Below are 26878 nucleotides of genomic sequence, written 5' to 3'. Positions count from 1 at the left end.
TAAATAGGTTTCTTTTTCTTTCAGAAGGACATCTCATAAGTATAAATACCTCCAAGATTCACAATGCATGTGTTTCAAGTCAAACTAATAAAATAAAATTACAGCATATGCTAGAAATAAAAATTATTTTTGTGAAAGACTTTTTATTACAAATGTATGTATAATGTTTGGTGGTGACTGGTAAACCATGTTAATGGTTTTCTTTACATTTTACAAACAAATACTTTAATTATAAATCAGAATAATGAAAACTCTTTTCCCTTAAGTTAATTTTGGCAGTATTATCTTAAAAATATGCTTTATAATCACTATTACTAGTTTTATAAAGAGTGATAGCATGTCGTTGCCATGCAGCAAAGACAGAGGTGTACAGTACTAATGATAAATGCACTAATATCTTATGAACAATAGTTTGACATACCCACAGGCATTTTTTTCTCCTCTGCAATTATCTCATAATTTGACTAAATATAGCAAAGTGGCAAAAGACACACCAATGCCCAAGATTAAAGAGAATCTCTGTTTTTCCTAAACTCCAAAAGCCAGGACAGGTTGTTCATGAGGTAGCTTTAACACATTGTTAGATGAAGGTGAACTTTTATGAAACTGATAAATAACACAATAAACAAAATTAATCAGGTTTCTTTATTGCAAGACTTCTCAGAGTTTACTTGCAGGGTACACTGTGAATCTCCAAAAGAAAAAAAGCATTGGAGAATGTACGATTTTTCTCATATACTTCACCAAGAAAATGTTTTCTAAGACTAATGTGTTCTACACAATATTATAGTATTTGAGTATTGAGTAAAAATTACACACTGCTGTAATAAATCCAACAGATCTTAGAAATCATGAAGGGAGTACATTTATTTGAAATCTTTCTCATGAATCTAAGTATAAAATAACTGTTAAGAAGCATGGGTTAATTTTATACCTTTCCAAAATGGAATTTTGGGGATAAAATCTAATTCTTTGCAAAGGGATTTAATTTTAGGGGAAACATAATCCCATTTGTGTTTTTTTCCAAGACATTTATTTTGTTATGATGTTACAGGCCAAAATTGGAGAAATAATAAATCAATTTACAACTTTCTTATTTTCAAATTGCTTTAGAGTCTTCCATTTCTCAGTTCTTAATAACACTTTCCTCTTGAAGGCAAACAAAGGCTTGCATTGAATAGACTTTCCACATATAAACATCTTGAAGATAATAGAGCTGAGAGAGTAATTTCTAGTATCTCATGAATTGTACAAATTCCAGCTTTTGGGAAAGATCAGCCTAATCAAATTAGACTGATAAATTAGAATTAAATGTAGTAACCCCCTGTAGACAAACCCTACCAGGCTCACTGCCAGCGAGAATATAACAACCACTGCATGTGTCAAGAAGATAAGTTAGATCCTTAGCACAGAATCCAGGAGTAGCTTTCAGTTCATGCTGACCTGGATGTTTGGATCCCACAGTCACAGAAGTTAAGTCTCATTCACCCTCAACTTGCTAAGTGCTTCTCCTACCTAACAGTTTTTGGGAACCTAGGGGCATGTTGCATAGCATGTCACATTGTGTCAAAAGCAATATGACATAAAAATACAGAGAATTAGAAGGGAAGTGATGGAAAAAATAATATACTTAAAAGGTATGTCATTCTTTTTTTTTGAAAGTAATTCGAGTGGGGAAATTTTATGTTTTCTCAGTGTTTACAAGCTAGCCTACAGCATGATTTCCTAAATAGCCAAGCTACCTTTGGGTAGTTGGCAGTTGACATATTTCTAATAAATACTTCTCTGAGCACTTTGTAAGAAGTCATTTTTGGCTTTGCTTTTTGAACTACTATTCATCAAAAGCACCCCATAGATTAATGCTATTCATGCTGCTAGATAAATGCTGTGAAGTTCAACAGTGGTTTACCTAGGATTATTGACACAAGTAATGAGAGGCTCAATGAAACAGTGAAACCATATTACACTGTGTTTAAAAAGGGCTCCAATCGGGTTCATTACAAAATAAAGTTTTTTTTTTTCTCCTTTGCACACAGGGTATAATGTTTCATTAGTCACTGGTTGTATAAATATAAAAAGCTACTCTCTTCTGTTAATGGTTTGGCTGTTTCAAAACCTGACTAAATGATGAAATTTGAGTGGCATTTCGATCTATAATGAATGCTGTATGCATTTTGGAATGGAGTGATAAGTGATCATTTGTGAGAACTTTACCCTTTTATCTTTTACACCAAGTTTGATTTTACATTAGCTGTGATAATTTAATATAGCTCTAGCACAGAAGGGCCTTTCATGAGCTGAGACTGTCTTTGATTCTACCACAGTTACCTAGGTTCTATTGATTCTTAACTTGATGGAGGTCAGAGCACTTTGCTGTGAAATCATCTGCTATCTAGATGCCATCCTAATGGTTAGACTTTATTCTCTGGGTGTCAGTGGAAGTGCATTATTTAACTGTTTTCCATTGAATTGTTAACAGCACTGACATTGTGTGTCATGGACACTGGAGGGCTCCCCCATCCTCCCACCCCTGCCGTAATGACACCTTTGCAAATTTAAGCATTAGGACTACAGACAGTAATTTGAAACTGCCAGTCTGTATCTCACGCTCAATGTAAGGCCTAATAAAATTCAGTACATGTATACAAATACCTGTAAGATAAAACATTATGCTTTTGAAAATTTTGCACTGGTAGCCATAGTTATATTATTAATTCCTGTGAGCACAATAGTTTTTGTTTTTTGTTTCTGTATAAAATGTTGAAGTTATTCTCATGTTATTATTGTTCTCATGCTATTTATTTCTTTTGAATGACTAATTACTTCTATATTAATAGTCTTGAAATATGCTGTTTCATTACTATTTGGAGAACTCAGATCAAGAGAAATACTCATTCATTCGCCAAATAAATATTTAGCATTTATTCACTGAGTGCAAAGACACTATAGGAGCAAAGGTGAATAGCAGTCAAGAAGTTTAGAGTTAATCATGGAGGATAAGCATTCAACTACGTATAGTATAAAAATCAAAGCACTATAGGGGGATGGATATACTATGATATAGATGTTCAGAGTTTGTGACAACATGGTCCACATGTCTGGAATTAAAAATAATAGTAACACAGTACTCTTGGATTATTTATAAACAAATGGCATACATCATAAATAGACATACAGATCAGTGTCAGGTACATAAATGTATAATAAATCAGAGTATTATTATTATTATAATATTACTAGTAGTCTTATGATAACAAAAGCAATCTCAGTCCAATGGTCTGGTATAAAATTTACCCAAGTGTTGCATACAATATACTGCCCATAGTCTTCCCTGAATGGTATCCAGAACATAAATTAAGTTATCCCTATTGAAGAATGAGAAAATTCTATATTCTTGGTAACTAAGCAATAAGAGAAGATGATAAAAAACCAACACTATAGAAAATGAGTAATAGAGAGGAAAAATTATAATCACCCTTGTTTCTCTGATGCAAAATCAAGTTCAGAAAGTTTAGATAAAATATCCTCTCCCCAAAAAAAGGCTATCTGGATCTGCATCTTTTAGTATAGAGATCATAGAAGATACCTATTCATCACACAAGGAATGGCTGCAGAGAACTGCAAATGACCTGAAACTAATCTTGTTTTGTGACTGGAAGCAATTCTAGTTCTTATATTTATTTGCCATCCACTGATTTAAAAAATATCCTTTTGGAAGTATCAGAAATAGGTAGTACCTAGGAGATTTTGAAGGAATATCTATGAAGAGTGAAAAACACAAATTACCATATCCCCCCAAGTCCTAAACGTCTTCCTCCTCAACTATCCCAATGCCTTTGACCTCCCTTCACATTCATGCTAGAGAAATGCATAACTATGCCTCAGAATACAAATGGAAGATGGACAGAGATGCTGGAACCTTTTACTATCATCTCTGATCTCAAAGCTTTCCCCAGAATTTGGAAAGAAATACAGTAATACAAGTAGAAAAAATGAGTAACTTATTTCTTCTTCTACCAGTAGCTGCACTAACTGTGGCAGGTCCACACTGTAGAAGGGATTAACAGGGAGTCCAGTTGGAGCATCAGTGGAGAACCCACTCCACTTAGGAACCAACTCAGGACTGTCTCACACAGTCATGGCAGAGTTGAGATGCACTATTCCAGAAAGTTTTCCATGATATTCCCCATCTCTCTTCAAATTTACTTTTCATATTACCATAGTAGCCCTTTTAAGAAACTTCAAATTATTTTACCACCACTTTTATTCCATTACTTCATTGCTTTTTGACTTATATAAATAAGCTTTTATAACAATTCATTACTTCTTCACTATCTTAATTCTCGCTATTCTTATCTTGAATACAACTGCCCACTATGTACCTTACCACATTTTTACTTTTCTTTACGTGTACATGTTTTGCTTTTTCTAGCAAATTTCATCTTTATGACAGTATAGAAACAAGTAAAATTCTCCATAACTAGTGTCAATATTATTATTATAGTAGAAAGTGAAATAGTATAAAAAGCTTATTTTTGTATTGCCAGTCAGTTTACTGACAGTTGCTGACTTTGTAACCCTAAAGTATCACCTGACAGTTATAGTTAGTTTTATATATTTGTTTACGTATCTATTGAAATGAATACTGATGAAAAATGTGATATTGCTTTTTGTTTGTTTGTTTGTTTCCAGGATAATTTACCTCAGAAATAACACATATATAGAATAAGATCCATCACATTTTATTGTTAGCTAGAAAGAACAATTATAAAAAGTGTTTCAAGTTTTTAATTTTTATAGTAAGAGAGAATATTACTGCTAGAAATATCTGTGTTTTGGTTTAGTGAAAGGTATCAAGCTATTAAATATGCCTTTCCAGCTTGAAAAAAATAATCGATACAACTGCTACTTTCATTTCACTCTGCTTTTATTGTTAATAATAAATGTCAAAAATGCACAGAGACAGAAAGTTGTACACCAGGATATTACAGACTCCTGCATCAAGCCAAGCTTCCAAGCTTTGTTGTTCATTTAGGTATCTGCCTCTTTCAGAGACTGTAGATAAATGCAGGTTCATTTACCATCCCAGTTGCTGATTCTTCCTTTCAGTCGATTTGCTTACCTTGGGAGAGAGGCAAATTGAGTCATGGAGAGTAGCCTTTCTTTCACTTTAACAAACATTACCAAGCCATCTGTTATCTCCTTCAAATATTTAATTACTGTGCAAAATATAAATTCAATTGTTTTAGTGCCTGACCCTACATTTTGCAAAGTAGATAATATGTATATAGGTGCCTGCACAACTAATTATGAAACAGATTAGGAATATCATAAAGTAATATCCTAAATTTGTTTTTAAATTTGTCTTAGTCCAGAACTAAGCAAATATGATTATAATACATACTTTCCTAGTCTCACGGTATATATTTTACATATCCCTGCTGTGATTATCAATGATTTGAAAGCTAATGAGAACTCTCATCAATTAAAATTAAAAATATACTTCTGTGCTTCATAGTAAATATGTAGCTAGACTAAAAATTTGGCAGTCACACATTTACTGTTACAATTATTCAGCAACATAACATTTAGAAACATTGAGAGTCTACATGGTTTTTTTGTTTTGTTTTGTTTTGTTTTGTTTTGTTTTTGCTTAGCTATGCTGTTCAGAAAGGTGATGCAGATCAAAATAAAATAATAATAAGAGAGTGAATCTTTGAGCTCAGATGAGTGGGTGGGGAGTAGGAAAGAGAAGACCGGATTATGGACAGATGTATAGCCTAGCAAACATTCAAAAAGGATTCAGCTAAAATCTGTTTCCTCACATGGAAACAGACCTACCAGTTGGTAAATTAATTCTGTGTGCTCATAACGAGCATGTTTTCCTTTGGAGATGCTTTCTTTAGAAGCATAGATGGAAAAATATATGGTGTAGGAAGAAAAGGGTAGAAAAGACATCCATATGGAACAACAAACAGCGCACTAATGGAAGAGCCCTATGGTTGCTGCTCTCATCTCCACTTGAGAGTTTCCAGATAGTAAATTAGTTGGATGAGTCTTAAAACAGTGCCTTCTTTAATCGCTGAGATAAAACATAGCATCTCTGGACATGAATAAGCAGAGAGAGCTGTGATGCCTGTGGGAAAGGCGTGCCTCTGACTGGATGAATATGCTGTTGAACTCTGCAGAGAGAAATGGAATGGGATCAAATAGTGGATACAGAGGCACTGCTCTCATTATAAATGTGGATGTGTGCAGGCATACTCAACACAGAGCTCAGGCTAAATTTCATCTCTTTAAGATGAACATAAAGTGGATAAAGTTTCACCTTTTAAGGTAAAAATTCATTCAGAGATACCACTCTGAAGTAAATGTTTCTATGGTACCTAGATGAATCACTGATTAAAATGTCCGCAAGGAAAACCCTCTTTCCTGTCTGAAGGGAAGAAAGACTTCACCACTCAACAAATCCAACATTTAAAGTATTTTCTCTTGCACTCTTTATATATGATCTTTTCTGTCAATTGCAGTAAGGTAAGCAGAACAGAAGGATTATACCCATGGCACTTAGGCTTTCTAGATTTGTGTGTGTGTGCAAAAAAGGCTAGATTATAGCTTTATAAACCGTACAGAGCTCTTCTCCCCAAGTATATATACATTCATTCATTAGAGAATTCAAACAATATTCAATGGCCCATGGGGGGAATATTTGGCATTCCTTTTTAGAAGCAATGGCATGCCTAAGTAGAAGATTTTACATAAAACATGTTTGTAGCTTCTTACAAAAATGTAGTTTTTACCAACATTGTAATGACAACACGTACTTGTTCCAGAATCTAAGAATTATCTTTGAATCCTCTCTGCCCTTCTTTCCAGTTCATCAGCAAGTTCTGCCAACACTATTTCCAAACCATTCTCCCAGTATATCCACTACTTTCTACCATTCTCTCTAGCTGAGACTATTGAAACATTGTCTGATGGGCTCCCTGCATCCACTTCTCCAATCTGTTTCCCACACTTCTGCAATATATAAGTATTTGAAATGCATATTCCTTCATATCTTCCCCCATTTAAATTTTGCTAAAGGCATTTCATCACAATTAGTATAAAACCCAAATTCTTATTATCCTGGTTTATCAGTCCCAGATTTACTACCTGCTCTGTGACACCTCACCATTCTCCATGCAATCTTGTCTCCTTGGTCCTCTTTCAACTCCTCTAAGACTTCAAGCTTTTCTCTTTTTAGGACCTTTGCCTCTTCCTGGAATCCTTATCTAGGAAGTATTGATGCAAGGAATGCCGTCATGAATGCTGATCTTTTCAAGAGTGATTTCTTATAATTCAGATTTCAGATTAAATGAATCTTCTCAGTGAAGTCTTTTTTTTTTTTTGTCCACACCATCTAAAGCAGCTCCCAGTCACATGTAGCTTTATTTTAATTCTCTGCACGGCATTTATCATTATTTGCTATTTTAGTTGCTTATTTGATTGTATATATGTACATGTATATGTATATGTGTATTATACACATATACATATACTGTATGTGCATGCATTTATTATATATGCACAGATGTATTTGTACATGTTAATATATTCTGTGTTCAGCCAGTAGATTATTACTTCATTCAAAGCAGAAATCTTATCTTAGAACAATGCCTTCTAAATAGGAGGCAATCATTAAATACTTCTTTAATGATTAAATTTCTTTGTCTCTCTGTTTCTTTCAACAGAAGAAACCTTAATAAAGTAATATATGTATGTATGTATGTATATATATGTATACACATACATAAATATGCACAAACCCATATTCACATACATACACATATATACATGTATATACATAAGTTTATATGTGTGTATGTGTGTGAATACACTGAGAAAATCAGGGTAATGATATTGATTCCTTGGTCACCAAATTCAAGACCTTTAACTTTGATCCAATATGGGGAAAATAAGTGAGATGTATTTACTTGGCAATCCATATGTAAATGGTGCCTGATAGATTTAAGCAGTGCGCAGTGTCAATAACTGTGTATAGAAGAATTCACATCTCTAATAGAAATATTTGAAGTTAGAAGAGTTTTGCAATTGACTTCATATGTCTGTTTATCTTTTTTGCACAATTATATGGACTGTAGCTCACTTGAAACTGGATTTGATTTTTGGAAATCTGTACCCTTTCTTTTTTTAATATACCATTTCTTATAGAAAACATTTATATCTAGCCAGATATAAAACTTCTCTGAGGCATGGCCTGAAAATCCACATAACAATGCTATACTACCTAATATTTTACTATTTCAGGAAATTTTTCTTGAGTATCTACTATATATAAAGTGCTAGGCCAGGCACTGTAGATCCTATAATAAATAAATATTTTCAATTATGCCTGGGCTTCTGGTTTTTTAAAAGCTCTTTATTGGAAAATGATTGCTTTACACTCTTGTACCAACTTTTGAGGCACACTGAAGTGAATCAGCTGTATTTATTCGTATATCCCCATATCCCCTCCCTCCCGTGACTCCCTCCCACTCTCCCTGTCCTGTCCTTCTAAGGCATCACCCATCATTGAGTTGATCTCCCTTTGTTATACAGCAACTTCCCACTAGCTATTTTACAGTTAGTAGTGTATATCTGTCTGTGCTACTCTCTCACTTTGTCCCAGCTTCCCCATCTCCCCCCACCCCCCAACCCTATGTCCTCCAGTCCATTCTCTGCATCTGCATCCTTATTCTTGCCCTGTCACTGGGTTCATCAGTACCATTTTTTTTTTTTTGATTCCATATATATGAGTTAGCATACAGTATTTGTTTTTCTCTTTCTGGCTTACTTCACTCTGTATGACAGTCTCTAGGTTTACCCTCCTCATTACATATAGCTCCATCTCATTCCTTTTTATGGCTGAGTAATATTCCATTGTATATATATGCCACATCTTCTTTATCCATTCATCTGTTGATGGGCATTTAGGTTGCTTCCATGTCCTGGCTATTGTAAATAGTGCTGCAATGAACATCATGGTACATGTTTCTTTTTGGATTATGGTTTTCTCTGGGTATATGCCCAGTAGTGGGATTACTAGATCATGTGGTAGTTCTATTTTTGGTTTTTTAAGGAACCTCCAAGCTGTTTTCCATAGTGTATGCCTGGGCTTCTTACTAAAAATAAACCAGTGAGGTGTTTTCACTCATATGTTTCACCCTGATGCAATTTCATGGATGTTTCAATTAACAGTAATATTTCAAGAGATATTGCCAGGAGAATATGAAATTCCACAAATAGAAATATATTACTTTGGTGAAATGTTCGCTACTTTATCGAGCCTATATTTAAATGTAAATAATTTAGGGAAAGTTATCAATCTATGTCACCAAATTACATGTGGGAATTCATTTATTAAATAAGCTTTTCTAAGGTAAAGAAAGACCTTGTTGCATAACTCTGATTTCTAGGGATGCGGGTGATAGGAGGACATATTGAAAGTGAGGCTCCATCGGTGTTTCTTCGCAATTCTGCTTAACATTATTCTTAGTGTTTATTAGGGATTATCTGCTGCGGATACATCCAAGGGACTCTATTTATTAATATGTTTGCTCAAAAAGTATCTACAAGTAGCCCTTGTTGGTTTTGTTAAGTTATAAGATAGCAAATTTATAATAATATTTTTGAAACATTCCCATGTTCTCCTTTAATTTTCATTTAAATAAGCTTTTATATTACATAGTAAATATTATATTTGGGTGCATTTTACTACCTTTAAAAATTGGTTGGACAACAAACATGTATGTGAAAATTAGAATTGAATAAAACTAGTGCTGTGTAATAACTTCCAATTTAATGACCGCATTTTTCCACTTATACAAATTGGTAACATAGTACAGTAGCATAGTACAGTTTAGTTAAGCCTTAAGGATATTTGGTTCAGGATTCCAGAACCCATTGTTACTCTTTATGGAATTTGTATATTAAATAAGAAGAGGAATCAAGATAAAATGAGAAATATTTCTACATGGTGAGAAACCTATATAGTAACATAAATATATAGCTTAGTATGAGTTAAGGAACTATTTGCACAATGGCAAATGAACATTAGAAAAGTAAGATCAAGAGAGATTTTAACCACAAGCATGACATATTTAAATATGGATAGCTTAATATGAAGAGTGACTTTTGTCTCCTAAAAAATTCACTTACATTAGCATTTCTTAGTATCACATTCATATTATCATTAATTTTTTCAAGAGCACATGAGATAATCTTGAAGTTGGGAGAGTTATATGATTTACAGTATGTTTACTTCATATTAGTTTACTTCATTGCATTTTTAAATCTGAACCAAACCTTTAGGGACTGTTTGAATCTCCTAATGTCATGCAAAATTTTTTGCATTAACAAATTTCCTGAGTGAAGGTGTTTGCTTTTAGAAGACCAGCTGTGATTCACCACTAATAAAGAAACTGGTCCAAAAAGATTTACATAAATGACGATGTCTAAACTCTGTTTCTTAGATGAAGAAGCATAGATGCAGAGAGATTAAATCATAGGCAAAATGTTTCAGTTATTTTATCACAGAACCTAAATGAAAAATCAAAATGTCCAGATTTTTCAGTTAGTATTTTTCTACTACATCACACTTCCCCTTGTGTATATTTATATATTTTTCTTCCAATGGGTGACAGTACTATTCTCCCAAAGGAAACTGACATCCTCACAGAACTTAAAATATTTGATCAAATCATCAGCTTCACTTTTTGTTAAAGTACTTTTAAGAGAGAACTCCCAGTATGGAAGTAGGTGGCGCTAAATAGTATAGAATCATCCACTTCAAAGGCCTTTTTTTTCCCACTTTAAATTTCACTTTCCTTTGTCAGTTTGGAATGTAAAAGAGTATTTTAAAAGAAAGAATGCATTCTTTTTTTTCAAATAACAGACTGATTTTATTCATCAACTTTCCTTGTAATTACATAAGACTGTTGGTTACCGCCTACAGTTTAAAATTGCAGTACTTTTCATTTTTCAAGAACAGCCTTTTTTTTATTGTATAAGGATTCCATTTAGTATGTGAAGTCAGTTGAAGCTATCAGAGGAATGAAAAGGGATGCATTCAAATCTAATTTTTAAAAGGGTTCCTTTTTATGAAGCAGATGAGGTTACCATACAGCTCTGGAGGAGGAGGCATGCTCTGGCAAGTTGAGGCCTTGTCAACCTAGTGGTTGTTGTTTAAGTAGGAGCCTTGGTACTGTTATCCATTCTTATGCTATAATCCAAATCGGGTGCTGCATGTAGCTGGACATAATGGGAACAGATAAATGTCCTTCTCTGCACAGGCAAAAAAGCAGATACAGTAAACTCCTCTTACAGTTGCTTCCAATGGCAGTGCAATTATCAGTAAAGTTAAGGATGCCTTATCATTTTTAAAATTAGGAAATGTGAATAACTTCTACCAAAAAGACACTTCTTACATTAATACTTCTAGTATACGTCGAGTTCTGACTAATAATATTCCACTAATAATCTTCTGTATCTCCACTAATAATCCTTGGTTTGGATTCACTCTTGATTATCCTGGGACCACCCAGGGGAGTTAGTGACATAAAGCAAGAAAGGAAGTAGATATAATGGAGTCCAGACTAAATGGTAGCAGTTTTTCCCCCTATTGAACACTCCCCTTGGAGAGAAACAAGCAGCTTGGGCTTCTGGGACTCTTTAGACTTAATTTTGTTTCAAAAATCCATTCTGAATGGGCCAGAATGCCATTTTTAAAAAGAGAAACTGCCACAAAACAAAACAGGTTGACAACTTAGACATTATTGTACACTGCATTTGTAGAGAACAGAACATACCTTTAACCTGAAAAGCTCGTTATTGGAAAAAAGGTGCTGTACCACTCTTCAGTTTATTGTATACAGTGCTTGTTGGAACTGATTTCATTTTGACAAGGTTATACAGGATCTGTTGTGCTCTAATAAGCTCCAGTAACAAAATGTGGTTGCATTTTTTGAATTCCTTCATTAGGATGTGAAAAAAAGGGCCCCTTTTCTATTATTTTGAATTGGATGTTATGATTTAGAGCTCTAACACTTTTAAAAACATTGAGAGACTGAATTTGGAATATAAGATTCTTCAGTATGCTGCATTTTAATTTTTAAAATAATTTTTAGACTTAACTCTTGTAGGAATTCCTAAAAGTTACTTCATAAATGGTAAAAGGAGGAAGGGGGACACTTTTTTGCAGAGATTAGCCAGGTATAAACCTCAGTTACTGATTCATGTTATTAAAAATGATACCATTTCCTATCTAGTGACAACATTGCTATTACCACCAAAGGATGCATTATTTATAAAGCACCAGTCAAATTCAAAGCACAGAGCTAAGTACCCGAAGGAAGCACATAAGTATACCGTGGAGTCAATTTCTATTCCCTCAGTAATCTTATCATCTTTTTAGTTCATGGAAAAACAAAAACAAAAACAAAACCACTAGTAGTACATTAAGTGCCAAGTGAATGTGATAGCCTCCCAGTAGTCAACCACTGATTTCATGAAGACCTTTGATATATATTCTTTTTACTGTGAACTTTATTTGTTGATAAGGGTTAGAATAGTTGAGAGTATTAATTGATTATGTAAATTAGAGAAATTTTTTAAATGTGACCCTAGTGCTACATATGTATTTTGATAGGTATTCTCCACTGAGGGAGGGAGAGCGTGACCGATGTAGCTAGAGAGAGGGATATAACTCTGAGTATGTTCATAGTAGTGTTATGGGTGTAAACATTGTTGTCATGTCAGAGGGCTATAGATAACAAAATGAGGGAAGCACAGATAAACTCAGAAAGCATGAAAAGCATTCAGAAAAGAGAAATCAGTTGGGGTTTAGTTGGTCAAGGAAGTCTTCCCAGAGCAAGTAGGAATCAGGCTGAAACTTGAGAGTGGCATTTTCCTGGGCACATCAAGAAAAGGGAAACTATTCTAAGATGAGAGTGGCTGATACTGAGGGGATGGGTCAGAGTAAATTTTTCCCAAGGCAAAATTATATTTTTAAAAACAAAGACATGTTGATTTATAAAGGTTGAGCTTACAGTTTATTGGAAAGATAGGTACATAAATATACATGTCATGGTCATATAATGTATGATAAGCATGTGTAGAAACATGTGTAAAGTGCTTGAAAGCACATTGAGGGAAGGTATTAACTCTGCAGAATTGGGGGATGCTTTACAAATGAGATCGTATTTAGACTGGACTTGAAAGACAGGCAAGAAAGAGAAAACTAATGTTGTGAAATAGGATGTGGCTCTGAGAACATGGCAGCAAAGAGAACAGAGAGAGCTGAGTCCAGAATTGGGGAAAGCACTTGTACACAGCAGATGTCTTATGTTCAGGCTGTGGGTTTTCAGTTTATGTTAACTTGACACTATAAGAAATAAAGAAAAGAAGCTAGGCCTATATGCTCTGAAAAACTCTAGCCCCCGTCATTCCAGAAAACATTAACATTGAGGCATCTCAAGACAATGGTGGGTGCAGCTTGGAGTTCACAACAGAGTCATGTAGGTTAAGCAGAAGACATGGTGGACTGATGAATTTATCATAGCAAAGTTTTGCCATGATCCCCAGACACACAGATTTTAGTTCCCTGATTCAACGTCTTTGTTGTGTGAGCTAAAATTGTGTTTCTGCAAGTGAATAGGTTCTTACATAAGTAACCCCCACAGTATTTACACTGCATTTATTTGTAACCCAACATTCATTCACATGAATAACTTTTGCAGCCTACTTAGACTTTGTCTGCACTAATATGCAATTGTGCAATTGACTAGATTTGGGGTTCTGTCTGACATTATTGAAATACTCCTGAATTTTCCTTTTATTTTTGAATAGCTCTTTATATATGTTACAAGTAAAGTGAAAGCTGTAATTTATTTTAATTCACACCTTATGTGTAGGTAAAATTATAAGCAAATATTTTCATGCCTTGGACCTTTATTTTTCTCAGTTTCCTATCAATAAAAATGCTCAAATTTTTCCTTTAAAGGACATCCCTGATTTTACTATGGCTACTATAGTTGTCACTAAAACTGTAAAGTTTTAGATAATGAATCAGGGACCTCTATGAATTCATTTTAATAGCTTATTTAAATCATGAAGCTATTTTAGCAAGGTTTAGCCATTTAGTCTATAGTAAATAAGTAGTCCCCTAAGATTTAATCTGCTGGGGAAAGGTTTTAAACACATAATCACAATTTCAGAGAAAGTGGTGTTACACATTTGTATATATTGTGATTAAAAATTTTTAACAACTTGAAAATATTGTTATATCACATTCAAACAAATTTCTTTTTAACAACAATATGTTCCTATTTCTGATTTTGAAGAACTTTATTGAAATTTCTCTTGTTCAGATTTAACTTATATCTAAATAATTTATCTATATTTACTCTCTGATCAGATCTAAACTAAAATAAGTAAATCTAATTATTTTCACTTTGTTCACGTCTCAAGATACCTTTTTAATCTACTGCATATTTTATCAATTACTAACTTCATTATTTACACCTTAATATCTAGAAAATATACAATGTAGTAAATTTCTTTTGTAAATTGTAAATGCTGAACTTCTTATTTTGACCATTTTTTTATGCTAATTCACCAGTATTTGATTAAATTAACATGCTCTCCAAGGAAAATGACAATAAAACATTTGAGCCCATCTTTGTATTGTAGAAAACAGAGATGAAATTTCATGTAGTTAATTGACCTATTAGTTATCATTTCTGAATTTTAATATTTATAAATTACATACCATTAATTTTCCTATTTTTTATTTATAGTCATCTTAGTGTCCACTTAAATACCCTTTAATCTTAGGGTGTGAACATGTAAGGCATATATTAAAATCTTCTAAATTTGACAAATCATATTCAGCAAATTACTTATAATATTAACAATTGCAGATTGTGTGGCTTTATAAACAGAATTGGTAAATTAATGTTAAACCAGGAGGAAGTTACCTTTATTATGTGTGTGTGCATGTTTATAATTCTTCTGCATATGAATCAGTGTATTTTTATTCTTTGGAAAGATAAAAATGGATGTCTTAGAAGGGGAGAAAATGACCTGCATTTTCTATCCTGTACTATATTTGATTGAGTATTGTTTATATTAACAGCATAATGGTTTTAAAAAGGTACAGGATTCTAGATACCTCAAACATAAGGTAAATGATTACTACTCATGTTTCCAATTTTGTATTTCCTTATGAACATATAGCTTTATTCTCATAATCAATTTTAAAATAAAGGCCAAAAGTGAATGCACCAAACCAGGACCTTTAAAATAATTGCTGAATGATTCTAAATGTTGCCACTCACTTGTAGGAGTAAAAAGTAGAGAGATGGGTATTTGGACTTAGGAACTGACAGCTCAGAATTTTACTAATTTCTGCTTTGGCAGGAGTTACAATCAGGCATATAAAATAAATGATCTTCAGATGCAAATGTTAGAGAAAGTTCTCTCTCCATTATACTTATGTTAAAGAAAATATTCTTTATAATATAGCATATATATACATGTATGTGTGTAATTTTCCAGACAAGGAATCTCTATCTCAAAGTCCTCTCATCCATTAAGTGGGGATAATAATAGACAACTCATAAATTTGTTGAGATCATTCACCACTGATCAAAATGAGAGTTACTTAATGAGTCCTCCTGGCCTTACTCCCTTTCTCAGAAAGTCTCACATCAGTTGAAAATGGAGAGAGTTCATAGGGAGATGTGGAGTATAGGAATCTCAGGTCAGGCTTGCACAGCTTTCAAAGTAGCAGTATATGTAGGCAAAGATTCATTTTGTCAGCAAGGAAATTTATTGGAGGAAGAAGTTGTGGGCTGTAGTCTTGAAAATGTGTCCTTCAGAAAATAAAAATTGTCTATATGTATTAAAGACAGAGAAGAATTTTCTTTTTGAGCAGAAGTAATGAAATCTTTTAGTTCTATATTAACTAGTTGACTTTAGAAAAAGTGAGCTTTTCAAAAATATGTTATATGTTTATAATGCTATAAACAAATTCATTTAGTAAATTGTATTGACCTGTATATTAAATAATTGACTTTAGAAAAAGTGGACTTTTCTAAATTATGTTATGTGTTTATAATGCTATAAACAAATTCATGTAGTAAATTTTTATTGGCTTTCTAAATTGTGCTAGAGTGCCAACAATAAAGTGGGCAGAGTTCTTCCATTCAAAGATTAATTGCATAGTGGGGAGACTGACACCAATAAAAATCAGAGCAATAGACAGTTCAGGTAAGAGAAGTAACACACAATTTCCTTGGTCTTTCTTAGAATTCCAACTAATCTTACATTTTTGAGTTATTGTTGTTTCTGATTAATCTCCTGGTATTGAATGTTAAGATTATTTCAACTTTTGCTATTTCACAATAGAGTTGAAATAATTGGGTGGACATGAATGTGTGATAAAAAGATAGAACAAGATGATGGAGCCCTCAAAATTTTCACAAAAATGAAAATGTTTAAAATGTTTCAGAGCATGTCAGATGGAATAATGCTACTAGTGATTAAAAATATGTAACAGTGACTGGGAGAGATTTCTTATTTGACAGGTCATTTTCTTGACTCAATTGTCATATTGGCCAAGGTGCTTCACATCAAATTGCTTTTAGCCAGTTTGTTTTGTGCACGTATGAAACTGGTGGGGGGGAGAGGAAGATGAGAATGATGAGAAGATAAGCAGGAGCCAGACTATGAGTCCATAATGGTTAGTGATGTGATCTATCTGGACACTGTAAAAGACACTAGGACAAGTCTCTTATAGTGGATTAACAATTAAAACTACCCATTTTTAAATGTTTTTTGAATATTAGCCTGGGAGAAAAAACCCTACATATCATGCACCTTCACATGGGAAATAGGATATTGTTTGGTTTATATAGAATGCTCATGAAAATATACAGACTCTCCAAAGCAAATCAGAGTCAATTATTACCCATCTTTGTTGATATGGAGTAAGGGAAAAAATTCCAAACAATGTGGAGGTTTTTTTGGCTAAACAAGAAAATAAATAAAAAACACCAAAACCTGTTATTTGCATTCCAGAATCAAGTGCTATACCTGGTTTTGAAACACTGCTTTTCAGATCCAGTGAAATTTTATTCTAACCCATTGTTTGATAGCAAATAATCTAATATTTTATGATCTGTGATAGGTTTGGTAATATCAGGTTCTTTCCATGGAGTTTTAAAGGACTAATATTATGGTATATTCTTATATTTGATAGCGCTGGAAGATATTTCCCTTTGCACTAATTAAATACATATATTTTCAGATCCTAATGAGCAAATGATTTTGCTAACAAAGAATGTATTATTTTCTATTTTGGATACATGTGAAAATTAAAATTACACTTTTTTTTATTTAGAAAATGTCTTTTATGTATCTCCAGCCTGCCTAAACTATTTAGGAAAGCTTATAATGAAAATAAGAAAGTATTATAGAAATTAGTAAACAAGAAGCATATGTGCACATATACATAGTATTTATTCATTCATAATGTTGTTAACGTCAGTTCTACTTTATGATCATGGTAATCGCACTCCAGGCAATACCTGTTTTCTCTAGTAATTAATGTAGCACCATTGGGTTTTCAGAAGGTTGCTTTCTTAATTTGACTGGCCAGGAAGAATTTTCCCTGTTGAAAAACAGGTGTAAACATCAATACCAAAGATAAGAGAGTGATCCCATGCTGTTTTCTGATATCTCCAGTGTAGAGAATTCAGCAGGTTACAGTCTGAGGATTGAGTAGGGCTATTTATCAGAAGTAAGAAACTAGAAAAAATTTGGTGTGACTCAGAGACTTTAACTGAGAGAATGACAGGAAGCCTTTTAATAGCAAAATAATCTGTCAAACACTCTGAATATATAGGGGCTGTGTACCAAACATGTGAAATCAAACCCAGCACAGTAATTACAGGTAATTTATGACTGTTTCTAATTTCCTCACTGTGTAAATTATATTCCTATCCACTTGAGACAAGATTTGACTCTCTGAGGATCTAACTGAAGTTCTCATTGCTTGACACTGACTGTATTGTTTCAGTGTTCTCTATGCTTCTTTTCAAATTTTCAGCTGCTCTTGAGTAGGAAAGAAGATTTTGGTGTTAAACGCTAAGCCATTTTTTCTCTTTTTTATGTTGTCTGTATATGAAGCTACTGTCAACTTTTGCCAACTTTGACTAATTATGGACTAGGGGTTGAATGTTATGGTTCAAATCTTTGCTCAATAACTTCTCCTTGGTATGCCAAATAAAATAAGTCATAAACATTTCAGAATATTGAGTTCCATGCTAGTTGACCCAATACTTGTTAAAGACTCCTAGGTACTGCAAAATTGTTAGAAGGCGTTACCAGCTAATCAGGGTAAGAATTGCAAGATTCTAAGCTGTACATTAACACCATTTGTGAGAAAGGAAAAACAAAATAATAGTAATAATAATAATAACAATTGGCTTCTTTTTTGTTTGTATCTAAAGATTGCTTTCATCCTATTTCCTAGCATTGTTTGCTTAAAAAGAAATCAAAAAGTATTTAACATGCATATGCTCATCCATCGTTAACATTTCTTTAATCTTATATGGTGGTGTTATTTATGTTTATTTTCTGTTGTGCTGTTTCTCTGTTAATTTCTTTGACAAAGCATGTCAGTTTTTGTTTTACCTATCTGTATTTTGCTACTGCATGTCAAACTTTTTAAATGACTCAGCGAACAAATGAATTCTTGTCATTTTACATTTCACTCTAAACATTGCAAGCAATGTGCTCGTAATCAAATATTGCTCCAAGTTCTTGCTTTGTGTGGGAGCATGAGAAATAAGTGGACAAAAAATGACAAGAACGCATGGTACAGCCAGCTTTGTACCTGATAATCCGTTTAAGCCTGTTAAAGTTAAACCTAAATAAGATATATGTATTTATAATTGGAATCATTTATGTTTCTCTTTTGTTTGCATGATATGATTTTGTTTTATATTTTGTTTTTTTCCACTCACCAGATGTTCCCAACACTTTGCTTCCCACTACTATCATCCCCTCCCTTACCACTGCAACAGTCACAACCACTGTAGCCATAACAACCAGCCCAACCACATCTGCAACAACCAGCAACATAAGAGGTACAGTATGCTTCTTTGTTATGGCCTGGAAAACACATTATATAGAGCTTTAAAGGGTTTTTTAGAAGGGTAGAGGAATTGAGATCCAATTTTACTTAATTATAAGAGGTAATTAAGTCACCTTGGTTATTATCAGTTAGGGTTATTCGAATAAAATATGAGAAAAGATGGTACCTTTTAATTTTTTAGTGTCACTTATGACATAAAAATGTTTCAGAATATAGGTTAAAAATATATGGAGCTGTGCAACACTGAGAATTTAAAATGTGAACTTTTTTTTATCTTGCTTTGTAAATACAAAGAAATAAGATGTTCAAAAATGCAGAGGTAGTTTTTGCTTTGTTAAGACCCCAGTTTAATGTTAATGATTTGTAATTCCTCTGCAACTAGAGTAAAATGCCTGCAGTGTTGAATTTTTTCTAAAATTGGCACAATCCAGGGTCATAATAAGCTATTTGCCACATAGAACTTTTAGGTAAATATTCAATATGTCATCCTAAAGTGATTTGCTGAGTGGAGCTACTTATTCTACCAACAGAATATTCTGAAAGTAAATGTTCTAGACTTGTCCAGGATGACAGGAACTGATGGTTGGCTCCATGAGTAATTTCCGGCATCGGTTTACTAATAAGTATGTTTGTCTCAAGCAGAACAACCTATAAGATATTGAAGTAATCCTTAAGGGCAAAAAGAAATCATTATGTTATGGTTCAAAAATATAAAAAAGCATTTCTGAGTAGTCTTTAAGTGGTTACTAGATGATGAAGAAATAAAAAGTTGTTTGACTGCATTATGGAAATACACATTTTAAACTTTATTTCTGCATAAGCAATGTTCTGAGAGACAATTTGTCCTATTTGAGTCTGTCCTTTGCTCTTATACATGTTTTGTGTCATGTACTAATATGTGTTAAATGTAACAATTTAATTTGAAATCATGAGAACTTTACAATAATATATATCTAAAGTTTTATCAAGGATAGACAACATTATTTTCCATCATTTGTTAAGATTGTTCAATTAGACTGTTTCTTAGAATTTTTATTAATTCTCAATATCATGTTGAGTTGCTGCTAGCTTTTACTTAACAGTTATTATAGTATTTTTTCTCTTGTTCCAGAAAAATATTTTAGTATCTGATATTTGTTAATTTTTAATAATTAGGTCAATTCTATTATATAGTGTACAAGATTGATAGCTAAAGCTTGATGATAGTAACAATAAGAATTTCTCAAAATACCTAATATTTCTAAAAAAAACTGTATTTGAGCTAAATCTAGAAGAGTTTAAAGATCATTATTATAACAACTTATATAGGAATGGGTGGAAAAATAATAAAAATGAAGAAAAAGTTAAAAATACTTTATGATATGACATGAAATGTAAGATATCTAAAGTTCTACTTTGCTTTAATTTATTGTTTTTCTTAAGATTTTTACAAACAGTAATTCACATGAAATGTAGTTAGTGTATACCAAAAAAATCTCTATGATAACGTTAAGTTCTGGCTGTACAAACAAATTACTTTGATGGATAAGGGGAGAGAGATATATTGACCTAACTTTTTTTTAAAAGACCTACTTATAACAAAAAAGTCTAATTCATTTCTTCTTCAACAAATATTTATCAAGTACCTGCTATATATGTAAATAGCACTATGCCAGGTCCTAAAATTATGGAGATTAATACTAGCAATTAAATTAATGCATTTTCCCCCACATAATCAGTGTCTGTGCTTAATTAGTGAAAAGTATTTATATTCTTTGTGGATATATATATATTAGGCTAAAATAAGAGAAAATATTTTATTTCAAAGTGAAGTGTTTAACAGCAATCTTTTATATTTGTTCACATGCATCTTAAGTGAATCTTACCTGTTCCATTTTAATCAGCCTGCTGAAATCAATTTTCTACTTTTTCACGTAAATACATTTTTAAAAGGTTTCCTAAGATGTTTTGTGAACTTTACACCATGGAATTTAAAAGTGCTGAAAATATTTATTTTTCCTTCAAAGAAACACATGAATAAATAAACCTCAAAGAAGGTGTACACACGCACACACACACACACACCCCATTCCCTCTTTTTTTTACTTAACAGTTGAAAGATACTATTTTTAAAATGGCACCAATATATGTGAAAAGAAAATGTATTTTATGAGTTAGGCAATTCATAACCTCTATTTTATACAGAAAAAATAGTAGTACAGACATTGAATGTTAGTGTAATGTCTGTTTTTCCCTCTTACCTTCAATAAAAAACTGGGAGTTGAGAAAGTCACCAAGCTCACCCACGTGATTAATGTTCTAGTCCATATTTAAGGGAGTTGGGGATTCAGTCAATATATAAATATTTTATGATTTTTGTACTCTATCCCTTTTAATTTATATGATATTCACTTAGCTTTGTATTACCTATTAAATTAGAGCTTTCAGATGCAATTATATTTTAAGTGGAATTCATTTATCTATAGATTAGTGAAGGATGTTTCAAAATTATGGTTTAAAAGATATGATAATAAGAATATGTTGCCTAAGAAAAGCTAAGAACTAAATATTTTCAGCTTGCCAATTTTTTTTAAAGTTTACTTGCTTCATCCCATTATCTCATTCAGTAATCTAAACTAACTATACTTAATTTTATTAGGTTTAAATGGCATTTCTTCAAATTTCATAAACTATAACATTTATCTCTCTATGTACATACTTATTTAATAAATGGCCACAAATGAATCACTGTTCACATCTCCATTTACGCTCTTTCACTACCCCGCCATTGCTGAGTTTTCTATCCTAGGATATGATAAACATACAATTTAAAATAAAGAATCATAACTGTAGCTATATGAAAAATCAAGATAAAATAGGGCAAAAGAAACTACTCAAATCGTTAGTCATAATCTTGAGAATTTGCACATCTCTTCAGTTTGTACACGAAATACATCCCTGTGTGCAGGAAGAAAGGCTTCAACCATATCGAAGAAAAGATGGCAATTAGCAGTACCTTGGTACAAATAAGGGTGTTAAAATGAGAAGGGAGCAAACTTGGGCAGTCTTGGGAAAGACAGAGAATAAGTGAGCCTGGGAGACATCCTTAGGTGTGAGTTTTAGTCCTTCTTTTTACAAAGTCTGTGGTCTTAGACGATGAACCAAATTTAACATCAGCATTTTCATAAGAAAAATGAGAAACACCTAATTCTCAGATTGTCTTGAGAAATGGATAATATCTAGTGTTCTGGCAACATAATCAGCACTCAATGTATGACAATTATCGCTTGCTTCTTCTAAGTAAAACAAATGTGTTCACATGTAGTTGCATCTGAAACGGTATATTTTTCCTGTAGTAATTCTGGTTTTAATTCTGGCAAAATTTTTGGTGTTAGTGCACTGATTACATTTTAATCTCAAACCTGTTTTTAAATGATTATGTGAAAAAATTAAATATTAAAATGTCACTAGAGCATATGGAACTTATCTTTCTCTCCTTGAACATAACAATTTATAAATTTTCTATGAAGTTTACAGTATTCTTGATTTATGTCACATAACTAAAATCTGAACATTTTATAGGTCCCTTAAATATTTCTCATTGCAAAGCGTCACTGCTACAAGACATTTAAATTTTCTGCTTATATAAACTGCAACTTTTTAAGACTAGTGACATGATTAATCCTATCAACTAACTCAGAAGATATACATCTTTATATCTATGTCTATCTATATATATGCACTCTTTTGTAAATTTGGGGGTTTTTTTAGGTCACTGTAATAAACTTTTAGTGAGATGAACTTTAATGAGTTAAATATGATCATTTATAAAATTCTTCCAAATGAACTGTTATGATTTCTAATATTAATATTATTTTTACATGCGATGGTTAATTTGAAAGCATTTTAAAAAGTTTTTTATCATACTGTATAATTTTAATTTTATATTAACTATCTCATAATCTAGGAATCTTTACAGCACCCTCATTTATAGATCATGATATAAAGGTATTAAAAATTCAGGAAACATATATGAGACAGTGAGATCTTTAGTGATTAAGTCTATTTATCATGATTTTTAAAATTACAATTCACAACTGAATCTTTTGTACTTACCAGCACAGAAAACTCCTAAGTGCCTAATTGTTATCTGTCTATGCCTCTGTAAGACTATAAGCGCACTACAAGTATAGAAATGAAATAACATATGTGGAGAGAAGATGTAAAAATATCTGATATACTGCCTGTCCTAATACTGAGAGTCTGTTCAAATATTTCATGATTTCAATGTATTAGATAGGGAAAAAAATTCTAAAAGTGATGGTGAAATTGTTTATACAATCCATGTAAGAATCCAAATGAATTATTGGTTCAAGCATTGATTTAGTTTTACATCAGATGTTAAGATGGTGAAATAATTTTTTGTTAATAAAGTCATACCATTTGTCTAGTAATCTCAACCAATTTATTAACTGTAATGAATGAGATAATTGCAAGGGAACCTTATTTTAGAATGGTATTGCAAAACAAAAAGACATAATTTTTTTAATTTAAGAAATCAACAATTATCAAATTATCCACAAGCAGACTAATGATGACCAATCACACAGAATTTAGAGATGGGTACTGTTGTGTTGGTCCCAGCCTATTGATAGTGCTGATTTTGGCTAGGAATGCTTGAGGCACTTGCCTTAGCTCCTGTTGCTTAGGAGCCACCACAGACATTTCCTCCACTGGGGCCAAATGTTGTAGTTGGACCAGCCCTTGTTCTTAATATGATTGCAGGATGCAATCTTGCTTTCTTCAGCAAGAAACCAATAGGGAACTTTGAGGAACAAGATTATTACTCACAGATTCTGGAGGGCCACATACTGAGGTCACAGGTAGAAAGAGAAAGAGAACACACAGACCTGGGCTTTGCCTTTATTAGGGTTCAAAGGCAGGGTGTCTAGAGTTTTGTGGGTTCACCCTTTATTGGTAAATTTAAAGCATAAAAATGGGAATTGGGGCACAGGAAGGGAGAAGCCAGGTTATTCAAGGTGATCAGTTGTCTTGGTAACCCAAGGCTTTCTTCAAAAAAAGGACTTCATAGGTGGGACATCCTAGTTCCTTATCTGGTTGTTTTGCTACAGCTGGCAAGGTATTTATTCAAGGTGGATGTCTTTTGAAATGCATGCTTCTGCAATCAAAACCTTAATGTCAAGCACTAACTTAATGTCAGTTCTTCACAATTAAATTACACATTAATTAAGTTTTTATGTCTAAAATGTAATATTAAGTAAAATATTTTAAATTATTCATGTAGAACAGAATGAATTTTAGCATACATCTACAATGAGTATAGCTCCAGTCTAGAATTAAAGGCCCATAATTTTTAGCCCCTATGCTGCTGTTATAATTTTAAAATCATGTGAATCATAAAATTTAACTATTTAAATGTATATGAATTTAGGGACATGTTTGGCCACTGAGTATAATCCCAAAATATTGCTGTTTGAAAGATCTCCCTTCTCTAAAGATTTCTTGAAGCAATCTTAGTGACTTGTAGAAAAACATCATATGCACAAAGCTAAGCTATATCAAATAAAAATAAATTGCTGAAGTTTTTACTTTGTGCCAGGATAGAGAAATTGAGATGAATTGTAACATTCTATTCATATTTAATGTGGGCATTTTTAATGAACTACAATTGCCTAAAACATTGTTTATGAAATAGTATTTTTGTATGCAGATTCCTTTACTTCAGTTGTTGTTTAATTTCTCTGGCTTCAAAATACAATATACTAATGTAAAATAAACACAAAATGCATATATGAGCACATCAAACCACTGTCTGAAACATTTAATTAAATCAGGTTAAAAAGCAATAATCATCTGACCTGTGCTTCTAATCCCTATTTCCTTTATGTCAAAGAAAATCTAGTCCATATTTTATTTTTATTTGGTCTCATTAATGTGTGCCCTCCTCCCCTTTTTGGCATAGACACTTGAAAAATAGAATACGAAGAGATAGAGAAATGTTTTTCAGAATAAAAGAGAAAGAACGCCAGCACTGAGAAAGAATGAATGGAATAAAATCATTATAGCTCTGAGTTAGTCACAATAAATGCATTCAAATAGAGCACTTGCAATGGTAAAATATATCATCTTGACACAGTTAAATCCCAAAGTGTGCAAATCAAGAAGTTGTTTATAAGCTTGTATTATGAGTGCTTAGCTATTAAAAATGTTTCTGATTTTATTGGTGGTAATAAAACACAATTTGCATGATGTTGTGAGCTTTTAAAAATTAAGTGTCAATATGTTGGACTTTTTTTCAGTTGACAAAAATTAAGTAATAATTCAGTCTCCAGATGGTCCATGTAGAGGGACCTGCTTATCTACAAAAAGACAGGTTTCTACTTTTAGGCTGTGAGTGTAGCTAAATTTCCACTAGTCTTTTTGAAAACAATAATTACTGTATAAAGTTGACTCTGTTTCAAAATTAAATACGTGAAACATAGTTCATAATGGAAATAGGATATTAAAAATGCTTCTCACTTGGAAAGAATAAGCATGATGTATGGTCACTCTCAACCTTGCTAAAAGTACCATATTATTAATGCTGAGGGAGTGGCTACAGGCCAGACAAGGGTTGGAGTACTGACTGGGGGTTCTGGTCTCATAGTCAGCTATGGACCCACACGTTGGAATAATGGCAGTGTTTCAGATTAGGTTATTCTAAGATAGCATAAGATGCTAAAGTTATTCTTTCTATTCTAGTAGATCTTATTTGGAATAAGAATCACTTGTTATGCATAACCATTTCTGAAACTAAATGGAGCATTTGTCTCTGACTTGTATGAAGTTGAACTCTGGCAAAGTTTGAAAATCTTTGTATATTTACTTATTTATTTATGGCATTTGGGAAATATTTGAAGAAAACCAATATTCGTATTTTCTTTCCCATACCACATATTAAAGGAAGCAGAACACTTACACTCTATTTTCTAAGGGCATTCTTGTGGCTTGTGCAATTTAAAACATCAAACATTTTTAAGAGTTTCATTTTAAGTTTATTTATTTCTTTGGCTTAGATAAATTTAAACAGCGATCTTTGTTCCATTAGTTTATGTTTCTTTTAAGTAAACAGTTCTACTAATATTGTTTCTACTTCTATAAATGTGGGATTGTCTTAATTGATTTTATGGTAATCATTCTAGATTTAATATAACCTAATAATACATAAATTTCCTGCAAAACAACCTCTAAGAAAGAAAAGAAAATGTTCCCTAGTAGACTATGTGCCATTTTCTTGAATTCATTTTTATATAATAATCATACATACATAAATATTAATTCAAAATTTTCCATAATTATTATATTCTAGAAAGCACATTGCTTATACATTATTAAGACTAAATGAATCACTTATTATTGGGAGGATAATCTTTTATATTCTAAAACCTTAGCCTACATATATGAATAAATATATTTCCAGAACATTTCTGAAATTATTTTAAAAATCATTAATAAACTAAACTGGTTGTATCTTCCTTACTAACCAATGAATTAAATTTATGAGCTGTGCCTTTGAAGCTGAAAAGATTGCCAGCACTGCCCTTGCTTCTTTGACACTCCACATGAAACACAGTTAATAACCTCCTATGTAAGCTTGGAGAAACACCGAATTGATACTAATTATACCAACTTTGGGAT

At 32.4% G+C, this 26878-nt stretch overlaps 1 protein-coding gene across 1 annotated transcript in view; it reads left to right on the top strand.

Annotated features, from left to right (window-relative positions):
- CADM2 (cell adhesion molecule 2) overlaps nucleotides 1–26878 on the top strand; it is a 248822-nt gene that overhangs the window by 158743 nt on the left and 63201 nt on the right. The window lies entirely within an intron of this gene.

This window comes from Hippopotamus amphibius, chromosome 10, assembly GCF_030028045.1.
Source record: "Hippopotamus amphibius kiboko isolate mHipAmp2 chromosome 10, mHipAmp2.hap2, whole genome shotgun sequence".
Taxonomy (NCBI): domain Eukaryota; kingdom Metazoa; phylum Chordata; class Mammalia; order Artiodactyla; family Hippopotamidae; genus Hippopotamus; species Hippopotamus amphibius.
Note: the sequence above shows the minus strand (reverse complement) of the source record. Positions and strands in the feature narration are given on the sequence as shown.